This window comes from Rhea americana, unplaced genomic scaffold (genome assembly GCF_003343005.1).
Source record: "Rhea americana isolate MKP2758 unplaced genomic scaffold, rheAme1 scaffold_1, whole genome shotgun sequence".
NCBI lineage: Eukaryota > Metazoa > Chordata > Aves > Rheiformes > Rheidae > Rhea > Rhea americana.
Genome location: NW_028185038.1, coordinates 16603850 through 16623310, shown reverse-complemented (window position 1 = coordinate 16623310; position 19461 = coordinate 16603850). Strand labels below are relative to the sequence as shown.

The following is a 19461-nucleotide window of genomic DNA, read 5'->3' as shown; positions in this document are numbered from 1 at the left end:
TGAAAAATATATCACCCTTCCCTTGTGATTTTGTGGTTTTGTCTGCATCTTTTTTTTTCTCCCTACAATCAGCCATGTGTTTCAGTTGTGATTGCTGTCACTGTAGCTGCATGTAGGTTGTCTCATTTGCCTAATATCAAAAATATGTATGTATAATAATACTTTTGTAATGCTTTCCATCTGGGGATCTCAAAGACACTTTGCACACTTTTGTATTAAGATTCATGACACCTTGTTTGCCCGGTACTCTGTTTTATGGATGGAGATTCTAGTGCATGGACTTGTTAAAGTATAGTTCTGATACGAAAAATTCTCAGAATGACTTATTATTTACTGCAAAAAACAAAGTTTCACTATTCATCTGTCTTGCTCAGCCTAGTAGAACCAGTCTATTTGTGAGCGAGTAATTCGTCTGTTTAAAACACTTACGGTTGCTTCATTAGAAGAACTGTTAACATGCTGACAGACAGTAAGAGATCSGAGTACCTTCCTCTTCTGTTGGTTCAGGAGATACCTGGAAACTTCACGGTTTTGATCTTAAATTATATGTGCAAACCAAATCATAGCCATATCAGATGGTGTAAATTTCTGTCAAAACCATCTCATAATAGTATGTCAGTTAAAAGGTAGCTACAAGTAATTGGCACGTTGTCATTTATATTAGCAAGGCCACATGAAGCAATTCGATAAAATTCTGTCAAAGAAAGGCATAACTGCTGTATGGAAAATAAGAAATCAGCCTCTTTAGTCTTAAAACTTTATAACAAAGGTATTACTGCATAAGGAAAAATAACAAAAAGGAAAAGAAAAAAGAGCAGCTTTATTTTCTGCAAATACTTCTTGGGCACGGASACTGTGATTTGCTGTTTTCTAGTATGCAGGAAAGTGGACTTCTGAGCTACTTCCATCTTCCAGATACACTTGGTTATTATTATTACCACCACACTAAATAAGGTATTTCCATTTTAAGAAGAGAACCATCTTCTAAAGATGAGATTTTCAAAATGCTCAGCAGCAGACAGCATCAATGTACTTAATTCCAGCTTGCGGTGACAYCTTCTGGAGGCTGAGCACTTAGAAAACTTCCCTTGCCGTTAGGTGACCTATTGAAAGTTGAGTTCTCTCCAGAATCTGGCTAATACTGCATGGTCAGTGGCACAGTAGTACAAGAAAAKGATGCAAATCTGCTGCCTCCCAGGCTTGTACTCTGAACTCTTATGAAATGTTTCCTTTCAAATTGCTTCTAAAACTAAAATTTTACATTAAAATCTCCTCAGGTTTGTCCTGTATTTATATTTGCCTGTTTGTAAGAAGCCCACAAAATTATTTCCATGTTGTCTTCAGTAAATCTCTAGTTTATTGTTATTATGCTGAGGAAAATTTGATGCGTCTGTTATGTGCACAGTTTGGCTTTCTGATACGCGGATGCACATCCTTGCRTATCTAGTCAAATCAGTGTAGCAACTGCTTTTACAAACTACGTGACAATGTACAACCTCCTATCTGAGAACCAGATCAGACTAAAATTGGGACTCAGTCCAGAAAACAATCAGGCTCCTCACTCTGTCAGCATTCAGATTCATTTCAGTTATATATATTATGCGCAAGGGAAGTAGAAAACACACTGTAGCATCCAGAAGCTGATCCCTGAGTAATGGAGGATGATTGAGAGGGGCGTTGTTGATGTGAGTTGCTTAAAGGTTCCCATTTTTAAGGCTGCTTTATGGGCTAATAGATGGGAACGATGATGTTCTAAGTGTATGTGACACTAAGGAAGTCACTGTATGACGCTAAGGAAGCCATGTGACCTCCCTGCTTACACTCAGCCCTACTGTAAATACATGTAATAAAAAAAAAAAAAAAAAGCTATCTACTTTTTCACCAAAACTTAGCCTCTGTGTAGTGCTCAGCTTTTGCAACTACCTCTTTATACCAGCAGGCATTAGAGGAGTTTAGTCCCTCAGAAAATCATACGTTAGAAGATGGTAAGTTCAAACTGGATTGACCTCTTGCTTAAGAACTTGTGTTTCTTTCCCTTCCGCCTTCTCTGCTGCTATTCTCAGCAGCTGGCTGGCACCTTTCGTCTGTCCAGAAAGCCATCTGCTGTCCTGACTGCTCGGTGCTGCGCAGCCGGTGGGGCTGGTGGTCTTCCTGTGCTGAGTCATGCAGCCAGCCTCATGACTCAGGAATCCGTTCCTGAGTGCTTGCACTTAACCCTGTTATTGCCATTTCCTTATCCTTCTTTTTCTAAAATGCCAGTGTGCCTTATTACCTCGAGCAAATCATGCACCGGTGTTACCGTAGCAGAAGATCAGTGGGCCTGCATAATGCTTCTCAGTTTGCTGTAGGCAACACTCAAGCCCATGCTCTCATTTTAACAGCCTCAGAATAGTCTGTGCATACGTTTGACCTGATTTTTCCTTTTGTTGTACCAGTTTTTAATTGTACGGCTTGCATTAGCATTGCATACACGAAAAGAGAATCAAGCCTAGGCTTTTTGYACTGCTTATGTGTTACTATTCTTGGGGAGGGAGATTCTTCCTCTCCGTGAACTATTACACAGCATACTGCACAGCAGTAGGGTTACTTTGGGGTTACAACAGTAAATCTACTAAAAGTAATCATGCTTTGGAAGTGATCTAAGCCCTTACGTTTCTGGGTAAAAGCCAGTTGCTAAGATCAGCACCTTAAAGTTCTGCTGGCAGACCCAGTTTGGCAACTGTACCTGCCTGTGGATAGAGACATTCTGTGAAAAAAAAGCTCTTCTGATAAAGTTCAGTAGAACTTTTCATATCCACACAAAAATAGAAACGTTTTTAAGTGTTTTTTTTCTTTATTACACTGTATGCATGCAGCAGGCTACATGGGTGGGATTTGACTCTGATACGAAAACCAGATAACTTGAGATAYGTGCATATACATGTCTACAAGTGCACAAGGATAGGGTTCAGTTGTTTTCAGAGAGGTGTCTCCTGCCTTTGAGACACCTTAGGCTATTTGGGACGTTGGGACGGATGCTTTATACCTATCCTGTATAGCTATATAGTAAGTGCTATGTCTGGACGAATAAGCCTTAGACTAAATATCCAAGTGCCTATTGCAGTTGCTGSAGATCCCAATAGAAGAGTCGCTGGAGTCTAGAGAGTGATTCTGCTCACCCAGCCGTAGACACCTCCGTTTGGTGAGCCAAACTGCTCTCCAGATGCCACCGGCTGTATTGGCTGGATCTCTAGGTATGAGAACGCTATTTTTTTCCTCTCTGACACGTCAGATGAATCGAACATGAATAACAAGCAGTTTAAAATTAAAAACATTATAAAAAGTAGCACAGTTTCACATTAATTCTGACAGTGAACGTCACCGAATTTTGTAACAGTAAACTGGAATGCACGTGCACATGCGCAGTAATTTTTTCATGAGGAAGATTACAGCTTATTGCTTATACTTGTACAACTTTCATCATCAAGAAAAGGTTTATCTACCCATTAAGTAAGTGTTTTTGTAAATTAGAATTTTTGGTTATTTTTTGCCATTGCTACATAGTAGGTAGTGAGTTGTTCTTTCAGGGAAGCAAGGGACAAACATATTTTGAGCCAAAATACTGCAGAACCTAAGAAAACTGGGCTTCTGTTTTTAATTGCCAGCTTCTTCCTGCCTTCTATCCTGGTTTGGTTTTTAAAAAAAAAGAAAGAAAAAAAGAAAAAGGAGCCCATTACGATGCTTTTGATTAGACTTCAACAGAGAGAAAGGTTTAGTGTCCCTTTGTGAAAGGAGTTTTTAATTATTGTTAATTATACTTGCTAACTTCATTTCTGAAGAGAAGCAGAGGTGACCTCATTCTGAGAATTGTCAACCTCATGCTAGTGTCATTCACCTCCTAGAAAAGATTTTTTTTTCTTCTTATGTATGTTTGCTGCTTTTCTTTTTTCTTTTTTTTTTTCTTTTTTTTTTTTTTTTTTTATCATGAGGTTCTGTCAGCTGGCCTAATGGGCCGTGCTGCAGTGGAAGCACTTTCCGAATGCTATTTTAGTAGCATGCTTTTTTCTAAAATGTTCACCTTAAGCTGCAGAACTGAATTATGTCAAAGGAACGCAGGACTGGCACAGGAACTGAGACCAGTTGTCCATCAACTCTGATAAAACGTTTCTAACAGCAACCAGCCTCAAATACTTTGGGGAAAGGTGATGGAGGCCTTACAAAGAACAGCTATCAAAGATTTGAGTGCTTAGGTACTTATTCTTTCATACTAACCAGTCTAACAATCTTGGATGTTCCCATTTGGTATACAAAGACTTGTTTTCTGAATCCTTCTGAGGTCTTAACTTTGGTATATTCTTGTGGCATTTAAATTTTCTGTACATTTAAACTTATACCGGAGAGTATTCCCCCTGCCCTTTGGATTGTAAACTATGCAGGTCAGTAGTTATTTTATATATGTTTGTGCGGGACATAATACATAGGGACCTCGACTCAATATCCAGTTATTCAGCTGTGATCATAATATAATAAAATAATTATAATCATTTTAATTCTTTAAACATCTGGGTATGTCAGGAGAAGGGTGAAAAGGAGGACTTCTTTGTTTCTCCTTACTGTTCTGTATTTTCTACGCTATTACCTTGTTTTGTCTTGTGTYAGCTTCCCTGAAATACCCCAGACTTTTTGGTTCCATTTCTATTCATCCAGCATGATTCTGCCACTGTGTCTGCTGTGTATTTCAGTCCTGCAGGAAAAAAAAACATTTCTGGTCAGTACGTCCATACTCTTTTATAAGGATGATGTGAAATGGTGAGCTGGCAAGTTGCTCCAGCTTTTTTTTTTTTTTTTTTTTTAGCATCATAAAGAGACAGATCCTGAGAACCTGTTCCTTTAGAGGTATTTAAATTCTTACCTCCCAGTGAAATCACTAGCAATTAGGTTCTTCAACATCCTTGAAGATGGGCTGGGGTCTTTGCTCAGTTATGGATAAAGTAGTCTGCTATTGGCTTTAATCATTATTTTTTTGTCGCAGAGGTATATTTAAAGCTTCTGATCTTGGGTCTCACAAATTACTGTTGAAACTGTGGTCTTTCAAAAAATTTCTTAAACTATTAGACTATCTGTTGCACAATTTTCACTCCTAGATTTCAGAAGGGATAACCTGTTACACCTAAAGGCATGATAGTACAGGAGCAAAGCTACCTGGTTCTATTTAAAGGAGGTACCGAGAGATTTCTTACGGGTGTCTGCCTGAGGCAGGACATAAGGCAAAGCGGTGTTTTGCATTTGGGCAGAATATCTTGTTTTCCTGCAGAGGAACTTTTTCKTTTTTTTTCAAGCGCAGGAGAAGTGGCGAGCGTGGATGTTGTGGTAGCAGATGCAGAGCAGTGCCGTGGGAGAGCAGGGTTTATTCTTGTCTTTCACATCTTTATGGCTTCCCGCACTGCACCACCCTGCTTTTCGGCTGTGGGTATTGTAGAGCATTTGGCATAAAGACAACAGACATACCTAGGATTTCCAGGCAGCAGAAAGTATAGTGTAGCTCCTTCTCTCATGCCAGACAAGCTTCAAATGGTGAACTTCGAAGGCATATATTTCATGTGGGCAAAGCTAACTTTTGATTAAAAAAACCAAAACAACTTAAACCACCCTTGAGCAAAAATAAACGACTGTGAGAATACYAGAGGATTGAGCAACATGCTAAGGACATGTTGTTTCCTTTAAGGGTTCTGACTAAAAATGACGTCACTTAGATAGTTTGGATGTTTGTGAGCACTACAGGGCTTGGAAAGGGAAAGCAAATCGGAAAAACACTGGGGAGCTTAACAATTTGTTTTGTTTTATGATTCCCTGGTAGTTTAATGAGGGAGCTATTACTCATGCACTGTCACTGCACATCYAGAAAATTCCTCTGGGTTTAAAAATTGGCAGGAAAATGTAATTTCTTCCCCTCCCCCCCTCCAAAAAAAAAAAACCAATTAGATAAAGTGCATTGCTTGGGAGTCCTTAACAGGAAGGGGCAGAGTCTAAGTTGTGCAGGACTCAGTGTGTTGGACATCTTCTCTGTAGGGCGCTTCAGAGAACAATTAGAACTGATGTAGAGGACATTTTCTTTCTCAAAATCTGCGTCTTCTAGGATGTAGTACTATGGATTTTGTGAGAGAAAGACTGATTTGATTGGGACATGGTAGCAAATACTTTGCCCTCTCTTCTCTTACCTGCAAAAAAGATCTGGGATGAGGTCCTGGACCCTTCCTAAAGAGCTGAGATTTGAAGAAAGGTTTTCTTACTCATGGAAGACAGTACAAGATAATGTATTAGGAGTACTGAAACGCTGAAGAGAAGGAGAGGTACTTAAGGTGAAGAAAGAGAAGTATTTTGTTGCATCAACTTACTTAGTTTTCACTGAATCCTCGCAGCTTCCTAATCCATGTTCTTATGTATCTCAGACCTCTGACTTCCTGCTTTCTGTGGTTATTTTATAAGTTCTGTGTAGCACGGTTTGCTTATTTACTTTAGATACTTGCGATTATTTTAATCTATCCAGTTGCATCCATACAGGATACATATTACCCTCTTCTTAACTGGAAATCTAATGTGAATTATACGGCCATAGAAAGAGGGATGAGTGCTGTTTCGATTGGATGTTTTGCAGAACATTGTAAACAGAGGACTGTTTYAGTCTACAAAAGCAAGTGAATGTATTTTTACACCAACACAATTAGTCCCTAGTAGCATAAATCACTGGAATTCTTTTACAAAAAATATAGCTTGGTCAAGGGATGTTAGGGGATGCCTAAAGTGTGGCACAATGATTAATAATAGAATTAGCAGGCCACTAGGTTACAGTTTRTCTTAAATTACAATGCCTCAAACTTAACCATATACTTGTTTTATTTCAGTGCCATATAATCTGAATCAAGCTTGTCTTTCCCGTGTGGATTACTATCTTTGAAATTACTTCCAAGATTATTTTAATTATTCTTTTTTTTCTCCCACACCCAAACTTTAATCCAGGATATTACCTGTTTTACAAGGTAATACAGCAAAGCTTGTGTATTTTAAGCTTTGCATCAAAGAAGTGCTTAGCTGTGTACATGCAATATATGCTGTCCTTTGAAATCTGGTTTTGTTTTTACAAACACATTGATGCCAGTTTATGTCTTCGTGCTGGATTTTTGCCCTTGGGTGTGGAACACACTGCCTTGGACAGAATTATGAAATACTTCCTATGTTTTCTCTGAAAAAAGTGTTGGAACATAGAATAACTAAGTTTTCATCAGAACAGGAATGGGATTTTGAACTGAGGCTGAAAAGGGTTTGGGGAACCCTTCATATATTAGGAAGATAGTGGTGTGGGTGTGCATGTGATGTAATCCTGGTTATTTTGAAATCAAAATAGCTAGGCTAGAGGGAGACATTAGGGAGGGGAGGAATTCTGCAGGTATGTGTGCACGGCAGCACGACCTGAGGGATGCTCACGTGAGCTCCGAAAGAGCTTGTGCAGGTGCCAGGAGCAGCATGACCGTGCTGGAGAGATGTTCAGCCTTGAGCCTTGAACCTGTGCTACTCCCATAATCCAGGGCTGATTGAGTAGCCCAGTGTGGCCCAGAAGATGTGAAACATGGCTCTCCTGCTTCCTGGGCAGAAGCACTAACATCCCGGTTATTGTGACAGCAGTGTGTACCGGCGYGTTCTTGCCTTCACGCTTCGGAGAGAACTCGGTTGCTGGCACTGGGTTTGGTGGGTTGCACCCAGGAGACTTTTCTTAAATGCAGATTGCAACAGAACCTAGGTGAGCAGCAGATTTCACTCTTTGCAGTTGGGGGCTCCTTTAGTCGCGAATGGCCGGTAATACCAGGCTCTACAATTGCACGTGTTGAGGCCCAGGCAACTACAGAGTAGATGGTTTATCCCTCTGGAATCCAGGCGCCGAGGTTCTGCCAAAATTTTGGCAGAAGAGAGACAATCTGGCGCTTGTGCACTCTGCTTTCTGYTTGTCTGTGATACCCTGCAGCAAGYTCTCTCCTTAAATACCTTTCCCTTGGAGTACGCTGGAATATGAGACGGGAAGGGAGAGAATTTGCTGAGCGTGTGCTCGAAGGCTCATGGCAAACTCGGCTGGCCGCGTGTTGGAAATCCACAGCCCCGCAGTGGCGGCGCGAGGGGCGCTCGCCSTGCGGCCGGCCGGCAGCAGAGCAGCGCCTGCTGAGTCACCGCTGAACCAAGACTGCGGCTTTCTGAAGCTCCAGCCATGCGTGTTTTCCACCAATAAAAAAGAAACCGTTTTGGGTTTGATGCTGCCTGATAGAAACCCAACTTAATTTTCTCATAAAAGAGGGCTTAATACAGCCTATTAATGTTATCGTGGTTCTGCTGATTTCCCTTCTTTGTTCCTTGTGTGTCCTTCACTGTTTTCTCCTTACACTGAAGGAAACTGCTAAAATCTGCTGCGAAGCAGATTATATCTTTAAAGATCTACCGTTCCCATCTTCTAACTGGTCTGCGTGCAATTCTGCGCGTGCTGTCTGCTACCACAGTGCCACAGCCACTTAATAGCTTTTCTCTTGCAACCTGTTTTACATTTGGACTTTCCTACGCTTATGTATGTACATGCTGTGTTCAAATTATCATCAGGTTTTGCATTTAAAGGGTGGTGTCTCATATACAATTTTTTATAATCTTATTTTGTCAAGCCCTTTTCTGAAACTGGCTTTCCATAGGACAAACTTGCTTGTCCAAATCATCACTTTGACCATTTTATCTGTTTAACCTTTACAGTTGCTACATTAGACAGCTGTAGGCATTAGAATTAATTTATTTGGCTAGTATTAAAACCACAAAGAAATCTAAAATAATTCTGGGCAGAAGGAAGCTCCTGGTGAAGTTATTTGCCAGGGACTGAAAGGGGGAATATAATATGAAAACCCAGTCCAATTGTAGCAAAATAGCGATGGAGACAGACTTGTTCACCATCCCAGACTGACAGCTGCCAAGGTCCAATGTGTATCATGTCAGACCTATTTTAACCACTTAACTGCAGGATGCTCAGTACTATTGAGTAGGGAGGGGGCTTTCTAGACAGTTTCCTTAACACCTTTCATATTACGCATTACCGAAGTAGAGTTTGCGTCTTTGTTTACTACAATTTCGTTTTCTGCCTTTGAGTTCTCATCATGTCTGATAAATTGAATTTGTAAATTACTGCGAATTAACGGGGGGATGTGCTTGGTTAGCAGATCAGACTATATGAATTATATTCCAGAAAGTAAAGGAATTCACGTAGTAATTCAGGAATTAATTTAATTATCTGACTTTCACGGATAGGAGAACTCAAATGCAGGGACAATAAAGACTTAACTCTCAGTAAGTCTTTTTTTGTCTAAGTGTTTTCTGGGGAGTTGTTTGGTTTCTGTAGTCTAGTAATGGCCACATTTTTAAAAGTAGTAATTTAAGCCATTGATCTGCTGTTTGGCATTCGCTTCTGGGATTATATCCTGCACCAGTCTGACTTCTACCTCTTGAATTCATCTGAAACTGAAAAAAGTCTGTAGCTATTTTTTTTGTAGACGAGTATTAGCCCTAGTTCTTCATCCCTGCATATTTTCACTACCAGTCATTCGTGTTACCCAGTTTTAACTTTCATGATAATTTGATGTCCATAGTTCTTTTTTTTTTTCTGATCTGTTAATTCTATTTTTAATGCATTTGTCAAAAGACCTTTTACACAGTGACATCCTCTCTGTACTCATTCTGCACCTCTCTTTTGAAAATTTCCACCTCAAGCATGCATTTAACTATTGCTTCTTTGCAGTCAAGTTCCAGATCTGCACCTCTACACATCATTTTATTTGTTTTCTAACTGAAATGTTAGCTTGATTTTTACACAGGTTCTTGTGATTTCATAGCAGTCAGCTGCATCTCAATACAATTCTAACAGAAACTTTCTCCCATGCTACTCCTGAGGACTCTAAAGGAAACTACTTATTTAAGTCTCCCTTAAAAACTGAACTTCCCTATGATACCTACAGTAGATGGGCCATCAGGCTGCTAATCAGGCTGTATCTCAGGCTTTATTGCTTATAAATTTTTATATTACTTAAAACGGTGTCTCTTCAGTGTTCCTTGTCTCAGACAATAAAGTAGAAACCAAATTCCTTTTATTCTTTTTATATAAAGCTGCTAGGTCACTGTGTCTTGGTCCATGGCAGGGACTCTTCAGTACTAAAGTAGTAGTATAGGGCCTCCCATGGGAATCACTGCTATGCTAAATGCCTGTATAGCATCAAAATGTACTCAAACTTTGAGTTTCTCTCGTCCCCCCTAGAATCAGACTAGAACCAGAAAGCTYGGCTTCCTTGTTTTCATGGTTAGATTAGGAGATCCGATTTAGTCTGTAGCTTCAAAGATGGAGTGTTTCCATCTGGACATGTTTTTCTAATACTAAACTAAAATTATTCAGTAGTTTTGGTAGACTAAAGCAAAAAGTATTCTATAAAGGAAAATTATTTTCAAAATTCAACAGCTACATTTCCCCGTCTCTAGCTTTGCTGTGTTTAATATGTTGTAGCCACCTAATCAGTTCTGTGCTTTCCATGGCGTGCAGCAGCGTCAGTGTGTATTATTGAAACACAATGTCTGTTTTTATCATTATGATATGTTTTGGTCTGTAACAGTAGTCAAATACATGAACTGATTAGTGAAAGAGGTTCAGTAATAAGGATCAGTAAATTTTGAAAGCTGTGCTTGGTGAGGTAGACACAGTCAAATCAAGGGTTTCAGTACGCTCATGCGTGACCCAGGTGACAAAGGACTGCATCCTTTCATCCTTGCTGTCGCTCAGTAAAGACCGTTTTCATCTCCTGCCTGTTCCAGTCCAGCACAACTCCTGGACCACTGATCTGTCCCTCAAATCTGTTGGTAAATCTGCCATCCCTCTTGCTTCAAAGCCAGAGGAAGCAAGCTCTTTAACTGGATTGCATTATCTGGCATAACTGAGAAGCAGAAATGAGCAGCAACGTGTAAACATTAGATGGTCCTATTTATCCTGCTGGTCTAGAAGACCCTAGAGGGTCCGTGCCACTCTTGGTTGGAGGAGTCTAACCCCTGGAGCAGCAAGAGGAAGCTGATTTCTGTGACCTCCCCTGCCACAGTGGGAAGTGTCTGATGTTTTGGTGTGTACAGTGCCATTTCATTTTGTGATAAGACAAGATGATGTGAGATGGAACATAACCAATAAAAAAGGTATGATAGGAATGTGGGGTTTTTTTTCTGTTTTACAAGGAGAAATAAAGTGAAAATAAAAGTGTTTATTTAAATATACCCATTTATAAATTCCAGGTGTTGATCTTGTGACAATGCTTTGCCTATGCCAAATGAAAAACATGTTGTTTAAGGAAAAACCTAATTACAAATGTGTACAAGATGAAATTGTTTTCAGTAATTTGATGGAATGTGCTGTCTGCATGGAGTTTGTTTCCTGCGGAGAAGTATGTAGTGCAAATACATCTGCCATATATTATTTTTGCCACTGTACAGCAAAGTATGTAGGAAAGATGCATCTTCAAAAATTCAGTATTTAATTTTTTGTTCCTTCAACATAACGAAGGATTCAAAAATAGTTTGTTTTGCTCTGAAAGTATTGCTGGTTATAGAGTTTTGGGGCTTTTTGCAGTGTCATATCTGATGACAAGGGTAAAGTATACTTGAATCTTCAGCTAAAAGATCCTTTGCAATCTGTTTATCTGCCATGAGAATTCAGTTGGGATTAAAAATAATCACACATTGAGCAGTCTGATTAAAATTCCTATCCCATTTAATTGCATATCTTCTTTTCTATCTGAGAATTTTCATTTTACTATCTCTCCAATAATCGTGGAGTCTTTCAAAAGTAGTGAAAACTTGAATTTTTATTATACCAGAAAAAATTACAGAAAAAATAAACATTTTCATGTTTGTTTATTACTATTTTTAAATGATACCTGAGAGCATTTCTTTTCAGGTCACCTTTCATCCTCATGACAAACAAATTAGCATGATTATTTATATATCAAGGTAAATGAATCCACTACTAAAGATAAGCAGAGGGACAAAAAAAAAAAAAGCTTGCCTAGTTTTAAGTGCTCACTTGGTAGAAACATAAGTGGATGTGATACAATGCACAGAACAAGAATATAAACAGTAGGTGTAGTTTTTGAGTGCTTCATGACAGGGGCATTTCTGTTCAGCACTGGGATTAGCACTTCTATTGAAACTTATATAACAGACACTTGGCAGGGTGGTTTCTAAAAATGATGCTCAGCACGCTTTAGATACCAAAAGCTTTAAGTCAAAGAAAATATTTGAAACTGAAGAACTTCTTTTTTCATTGGTTTCCTCCCAGTTCCTAATGAGATACTCCTGCAATGCAAGTCAGGAGTGGGAATGAAAAATACTGTTTTTATAATGAAAAGACATGGACAAGCATTTCAAGCGTTGTTTTGATTAGTTACTTGGTTAATATATCTTACAAAACAACAGGAAATTATGTTGTCCATTAATGTCCCGTACTCCTTTTACAGTATAATATTTGCCACTTTTGTCCAGCAAATCACAGTACTTTCTGGAAAACAAAAACTTACACTCCTCCCTTTGCTGCCCCAAAGAATGCTACATGACAAAAAAATCAGTCAGCTACTATCGTAATGAGTAATAGTATGAGAATATAATATGAATAGAGAGTGATGAGACTGGAGCCAGAATATTCCTGCTTCATTATCATTTCAGGAGCCATTTCCGAATTCGGTGATGACTGATTTCAAGGAATTAGTGGGTTATTTCACTGTTTTCTGCCTCAAATTTTCCACACCATAAAATACTACTTAGGCAAAAAGGATAGTGAGATCCTCAGATTGATAATATTGCTATAGAACTGCATATAATTGCAGTACAGCTTGTGCCTGTTATATTTGAATTAGGGTGCACAGGATTTTTTTTTTGCCCCATCAGAATATTAATAGATTTTCAGTAATGCATAATTCATATACTAAAGCCTTTGTCACAAGAACATCTTACTCTCTTTTTTCTCTCTCAGCTTGATAAGCCTGCTTTTGTATTTTTAGGATATCTGTTTTCCTAGTAATCCCAAAAAGCCAACCTGAAGAGGTTTCAAAGAACATAATTCAGAGTAAGTCTGAGATAAATTTTGCATTAAGAATATTGCTCCATGCAGCGGGTGATTCTGTTGATACCTACTATTTATGAGCCTTTACCTCCAAAAAGCATTGTTTTCCAGTAGAATGGGAGCCACTTTGCTGACACAGAGTGAGTGTAGAGTTGGACTGTGCCTCAAAGGAGTCATCCAGGAGGTCTGTAGGACGTACTGGGTATGTCTTACACGGGCTGTCTGTCCACATACTCTACATGCGCGTGAAAGAGTGACAACAGTTACTCCAATGAATTTAAAATCTCTAATCCAAAATTACTCCCGTAATAGGAAGTATGGTGTCCGTATTACAGTCAGGGAAAGTGGTAAACTTTGTCTAACTCCTGTCTACCCTGTTTATCGTAAAAATAGTGAACTAAAGTCCTACGTAAGATGCTTCTGGAAGAGAAAGATGGATTATGATGTTGCATTTTAATTTACATATTTGGAGGATGAAAGAAAAAAGAAGACTAGTTCAAACAGCTTCTGATATTTTTTCTTCCAGATTCTGAGGACAACCCTTTCTGTCAGTACTGAATTATTCCAGAAACGTGGAGAAAATGGTACATAGTGGAGACTGTTTTTGCTGAGGTATTGAACATCTGTGTCCCTCATTTGTATCAACTGATACTCTAAATGCCTAGCAACATTAGCCATCAGATCTTTTATGTTAGGAACCTTGAGAATCTTCTGAAATTACAAAGGTAAATATATTGTGCTTATGTAACAGATAAATTAAATGTTTGATTCTTAGGAAATAACAGTCAGAGGGCTGGTTTTGGCTTGTTACAGAGTCATGTTTCCCAACCCCTTAACTGATAGCTCTTTTCAGTACAAGTAAACATAGGACAGGAAAGAAAGTGAGATATATGGAATACTATCATCAGTGTAGAAAATTTCAACAATAATGGTTTATCACAGTTAATTTCCTCCCCAAAATGACCCAAATATTTTTTTTTTCTTACCTGTCAAGCTGATTCACGGACCTTCTTACTCATAAAAATTCCAGCTGTGGAGGCTGCAGTCGTTTCTTGTACATTGCTAATTTTTAGATAACAAAATGTTCAGCAAAAAATTAACCAACAAAAACTTGGGCACTAGCCCAACAGTGAAAGCTGAGTTTTATATAAGGACCTAGTAAAACTTGAATAAGAATCTCAGTATTGATTTTCATATAAGTTCAGGAACTGTGTTTCACTGCAGGCGGAAACTCTCATCTCTACTCCTCCTGACCAGCTGAGGAAGGGATATAAGAAAAACAGATCACTAGAATAACTTAGTCAGAAAAAGAAATGTTTTTTCTTTGAACTGGAATCATTTGAGTGATCTTAATTACAGCAGGGCCCACAAACAGTGGTGTCAGTGCAGCTGAAGGTGACATGAGCTTAAGCAGCAGAGGCAGCAGCGAGCACTGGAGAGCATCTCAGTGCTCTTCAGTGACTGTTGCCATCAAAGCAAATGGGCTCTGGGACTATATGCTCGATGAAAGGGTTTCAGTAGCCACAGTAATTTTTATTGAAATGTTTCTCTTTGTTTTGTTTTAGAATAATTAACATCATCTTGCTTGAGCAGGTTTTTTCTTGAGGAGATAAACCATCTCTGTGTAAAGTAAGTCAGCTATGTGGACTGCCATGAACATCAATAAAATCTTGGCAAACACAGTAGGTATTTATTCAGCCTTGTAAATTAAAAACATTTTTCCTGCTTGTTTTGTGAAAGGAACAAAAAAGACAAATTACATAGTGGATGAGCTCTCTTGATAGTTGGAATTCATTAGTCTGGTGGTGAAAATGCTAGGGATTGATGGTGCAGAGAAATAAAAAGTGAAACAGCTTTTCCCCAGTAATAGTGTTTTAAATTCAAGTTGAAAATGACTGGGAAAAACCCTTTCAAAGGCATTTGTAACTGACTTTACAGTCTCAATTTCTGCAGTTAGTATTAATCGTTTTTTCAGCTGAAGGGCAATTTCGCAATGGTTCCTCAGTCTTAATGCCATAGAGTATCTGAAGCAGCTCTTAAATAAGATACATGACCAAGCGTTAAGTAAGGAAGTTCACATAATTACTTCCCATGCTATAGCTGTTCTGTGAACATAGGATTTCTGCAAAGTTGTCAATCTGTCATCTTTCACTGGCTCTACGTTTTATTAAAAAAGAGGAATTTCGAAAGTTAGAATAAGTTGAACGGTTTGTCAGACATAACGCACTCACAGGCTATTGTCTGCAAATTACAGGCTGACTCGATCTCTCAGACTGTCATGGAAGGATCATAAAGCTGTCATAAGTAAAGCTCTAACAAAATTCATTTCCACAGCTCCTGTTATGGCGAAGAGTGGAAAGGAAGTAATAAGACTAATTTTTTAGGAATTTCCTGTACATTAGTCCATTTGGAAGTCTTTCCAAGTCATTCCTAGTGGAAATTCTTTCTGAATAATACTGGATTCATATATGAAGTGCATACAATTGTCATTTTCATTCAGAGATGGAATCATAGTTCACATACTATTCTGAGTGCTTAACCACAGGAATTCTTCGTTGGAGAAGAGAGGGTTACATGATAGGACTTTGAATGCAGCTTAACCACATGTAAATTACTGGAATTATTTAACAGTAAAACAAAGCCGTCATAAACTCTAAACTGGCAATGACTTAAACTTAATGCAGCTTTACTCATGTGAGTAATCCCGCTGATGTCAAATAAAATCATGTGGATGCTCAAGCGTTTAAGATCAGGGCTTAAGTCACTAACATTTCACTCCTGTAATTTTTCTCAAAAAGATTAAAGAATAGTGTTAGTTTATAACTACAGAAAAAAAATGTAATCAGAAACTCTTCCATTCCAGAGGTTTTTATCTGAGTCTGTGAATCCTGTGTGCTGTTCTCCAAGTTCTTGCTTTTCTACTAAGTATGTATGTAAATGAAAAGGGGTTATGTCTTTCCTTTTTATTCTCCTTTGTTTCCAGCTAAACAAGGAGTAGTCTCAGCTTTTTACATCATTACCTCTAGAAAGGACCAAAAAGTCCAACATTGGAAGACATTTTAAAACTTACAGGACTTAGAAGATAAAGGACGTAATTATGAGGAGGCATCATGGAGAAGTATAATACCTCTCTTATCTACAGACCTTTTTTTTTTTCAATTTAGAAATGACAGCTTTCAGCCCTAATGTGAGAGTGGTTTTCATTATCTCTACACTAGGAACATACAGAGTTATTAAAAGTTTTAAAAGATTGTTTCTTCAAATGTGCAACTATATTAAACAGAAAAATACGCTCTCAGGATACTCAGATCCAGATGTTGTGGTCTGAATACATTCCAGGGGTAACAGTAGAGACGCAGCCACACAAAGTGGACCTACCTTCAAATCCTCTGTACATTGCAAATTTAGCTTTGCAAGAAGACCTGCCATAATGTGATATAGCCTTACCTCTATCAAAGAAAGGTAATGGTTGTTAAGCTAGATTGTTTTCCTTGTTTCACAGATTGATCTCAGGTTTTTTTGAAATTTCTCATGAAGGTATTCTTGGGTTGGCATGTGTTAGTTAGGCTGTTGACAAATATCCTCTTGGGAAGTGTCCACACTAATTTGAGATCCTTTTATTTTAAGCCATCTAGAAGGTTGGCTTTCCAGTGTAAGCTGGTTGTTTTGGTTGTTGTTGTGGTAAGTGAAAAGAGATAAGCATCGCTGGAGGTCATTAAATCTTACAAACAGATGCAATTAATTATGTTTTTGACATGGTTTCCTGCCCACTGAAGAGAGTGATTTTAAGAACATTTGGCTGTCCTCAGGAGACCGGAGATGGGTTCATCTAGGGTCATGGTTGTAATTAGCTAAAATAAGTWTTCACAGAACTTCCAGAAGCAGATACAGCACATGCAGGCATTACACTGCAGAAGGGAACAGGTAAGATATTTTGATGTTCTTGACTTGTGCTACCGCAAGGCAAAGTTTGAGGTTTTTGTGTACCTAAAGGAAGTGGTTCCATCCTGCCCRTACTGTAATACTGCTGTAAACAGCGTTAGAGCAGTAGCACTTTTTGTGCCTGCATGGCTCAATCCTGCTGTCTCTAGCCAAGTTGTTCCATGACTTCTCTGCTCAAAACAGACACTTCCTTGACAGCTGCATAGTAAAACTAATACTGGTGTGGCCTGGCATACTTATAACTCTTCCAGTAACTGGAGCAACTGCCTGCTTCCAGAGGCCCAGCCTACTCCCTTTGGGTGTTTTCCTTAAAACAATGTTATTTTACATCCACATGGGACACACTGTCTCATTGTGTATCCCGTCTGTCCTGTCAGCCTGTGCATCAAAGCACACTCTGCTTTTTGTGCCAGTGCTGCTGCTTTGGGTAATTTGTTCCTTCCTAAGACACTAGATGTACCTACGTAGTGTGTCTCAAAATGTGCCTCTGTGAACATGGTGAAGTCTTGTAGTCTGTGCAGTCTAACTTGTTTGACATTATTCTGCAGGTGTAATTCAGATATGTATGTTCTATCAACTTAGATGAGACATTACAGACAGATTATAAAAAATCCATCAGTTTGAAGGGAATAAACTGTCTATGACACAATTTTGTAGTAGAATTCCAGGAAAGTATCCTGTCACATTTCTTAATAGTACTGGAACTTGTTGGTAAGAGCCAGATCTGAATAGTCCATAATTAACACTGTCCTTAGATTTGGGCACATACCTTTTCTATAATGTTGCAAATACCACTTCTGCCAGAGTTAGCAGTGACAGGTATGTGGTTTTGGGAGTTACCTGCATGACCTTTTTAATGAATCGTCAACATCTGATGATTAATAAGCAGCTTCTGTAACACACATTCAACTGGAGACATTTCACACATGCTTTTCCTGTCACTAGAGGGAGTTTGCAGCAATGCTTATATTGCTAATTTTTTTTTGTGGTATTGGTGCTGTGGGTAGACATAAACAGACACTGTGTGTTAGTAGAAGACAGAAACAAAAGTAGGATGAAGGTCATTCTTTCCAGGTTAAACTCTTCAGTGTGTTGTCCGAGTCTGACTAACGAAATTCTTCAGCATGACGCTGCTGTAAGCAGTTATCTTTCAGTTGATAGCACTACTCTAGGTTATCAAAAGTTCACACTGCTGACTCAAACTAAAAGGTAAGAGTGAGGAAAAAAGCATCAATTCTTTAATAGGAAAAAAAAAGATAAAAAACAGCACAGATATATGTGCCTTTTCAAATTTGTTGTTACAGGAACATCATCTCATCTAGAAACAAGCTCCCTCAGGAAGCTGGTTTCATATGGTGGTTTAGATTTAACTATTCATTGTCTAGCACCATTTGAAATCAGTGTTCTTGGAGGAAGAATGTCTGCGTTCATCGGTGAAATGGATCCCCAGATACCTTGGTGGAAGAGGAGAGCAGCTTGAGATCTCCCTTGCGTGCTTCTGATGTTACACTTAGCTTCCACCACTGCCTGAATTACCTCGTAGGCTGAAACGGCCAAATCTATGGCCTTGGGAGAAAGATGCAGTGTGTGGTTGCAAAGGCAGAAACTTCAGTAATACTGCTAGGCAGCAACATGGTCATATTTGTAGATTGCAAACCAAAACTTTGAAACAGAGAAGGACTTATGTAATCAATGCAAAAAAAGCATAATAGAGAATTACAGCACACCACTGGAGACAGTACTAATGCACCAACTATTAAATCACCGAGTTACACAGTTTATATCCCAGGAGGAGGAATGTGGAAGGGAACGTTGTTTACTCCACTTTCTTTTCAACTTGAAGATTGTTTCAGCCCTGTGTAGATGTGGTTTTGTTCATTGGTTCTTCCCTGCTCTTGCAGATACGTTGTACCTTTATCATATAGAACATGATAGAATTTAAAACAGATACATTTAAATACTGGAAAACGTAGATGCTATTTTCACCTCTGCTGCATATTTGCTTTTTCATTGTGGCATACTTTGCAGATTTTAATATGCTTATTTCTTCTGTGTGGCTTTTCAGTATTCAGGTTGCAGGTAGATAAGCTAATATGGTAGTTGTAGTTAATGGAAATTGCCAGCACCAACATCTGTGAAAATCGAACCACTCACGGTAGGTCGTACTGCGTGAGAGTACTCGGATTCAGAGGATTTAAAGTGTTTCAAGACTGGCTATGCAGTTTTTAAAAAGTATGTATCTAATAATTGATTTCTTGAAGTCTTCACCTTCTAAATCTTTCTTTTCATTTAGGTATTGCAGTAATACTTACAACATTTTTCTAATGCATAATGCCACAGAGGTAATTAATTAACAGTTATCAAAGATTTGGGGTTCC

At 38.7% G+C, this 19461-nt stretch overlaps 1 long non-coding RNA gene across 5 annotated transcripts in view; it reads left to right on the top strand.

The window, feature by feature from the left end:
* The window catches only part of LOC146601885 (uncharacterized), a 46289-nt gene extending 31293 nt beyond the window's left edge, over nt 1-14996 (top strand). For 2 of the 5 annotated variants that reach the window (XR_014895199.1, XR_014895198.1), the window contains exon 4: nt 13668-14715. This is a non-coding gene — a long non-coding RNA (uncharacterized LOC146601885). The other 3 variants (XR_014895189.1, XR_014895200.1, XR_014895187.1) reach the window with 3 other exon arrangements.
* The last annotated feature ends 4465 nt before the right edge of the window (nt 14997-19461 follow it).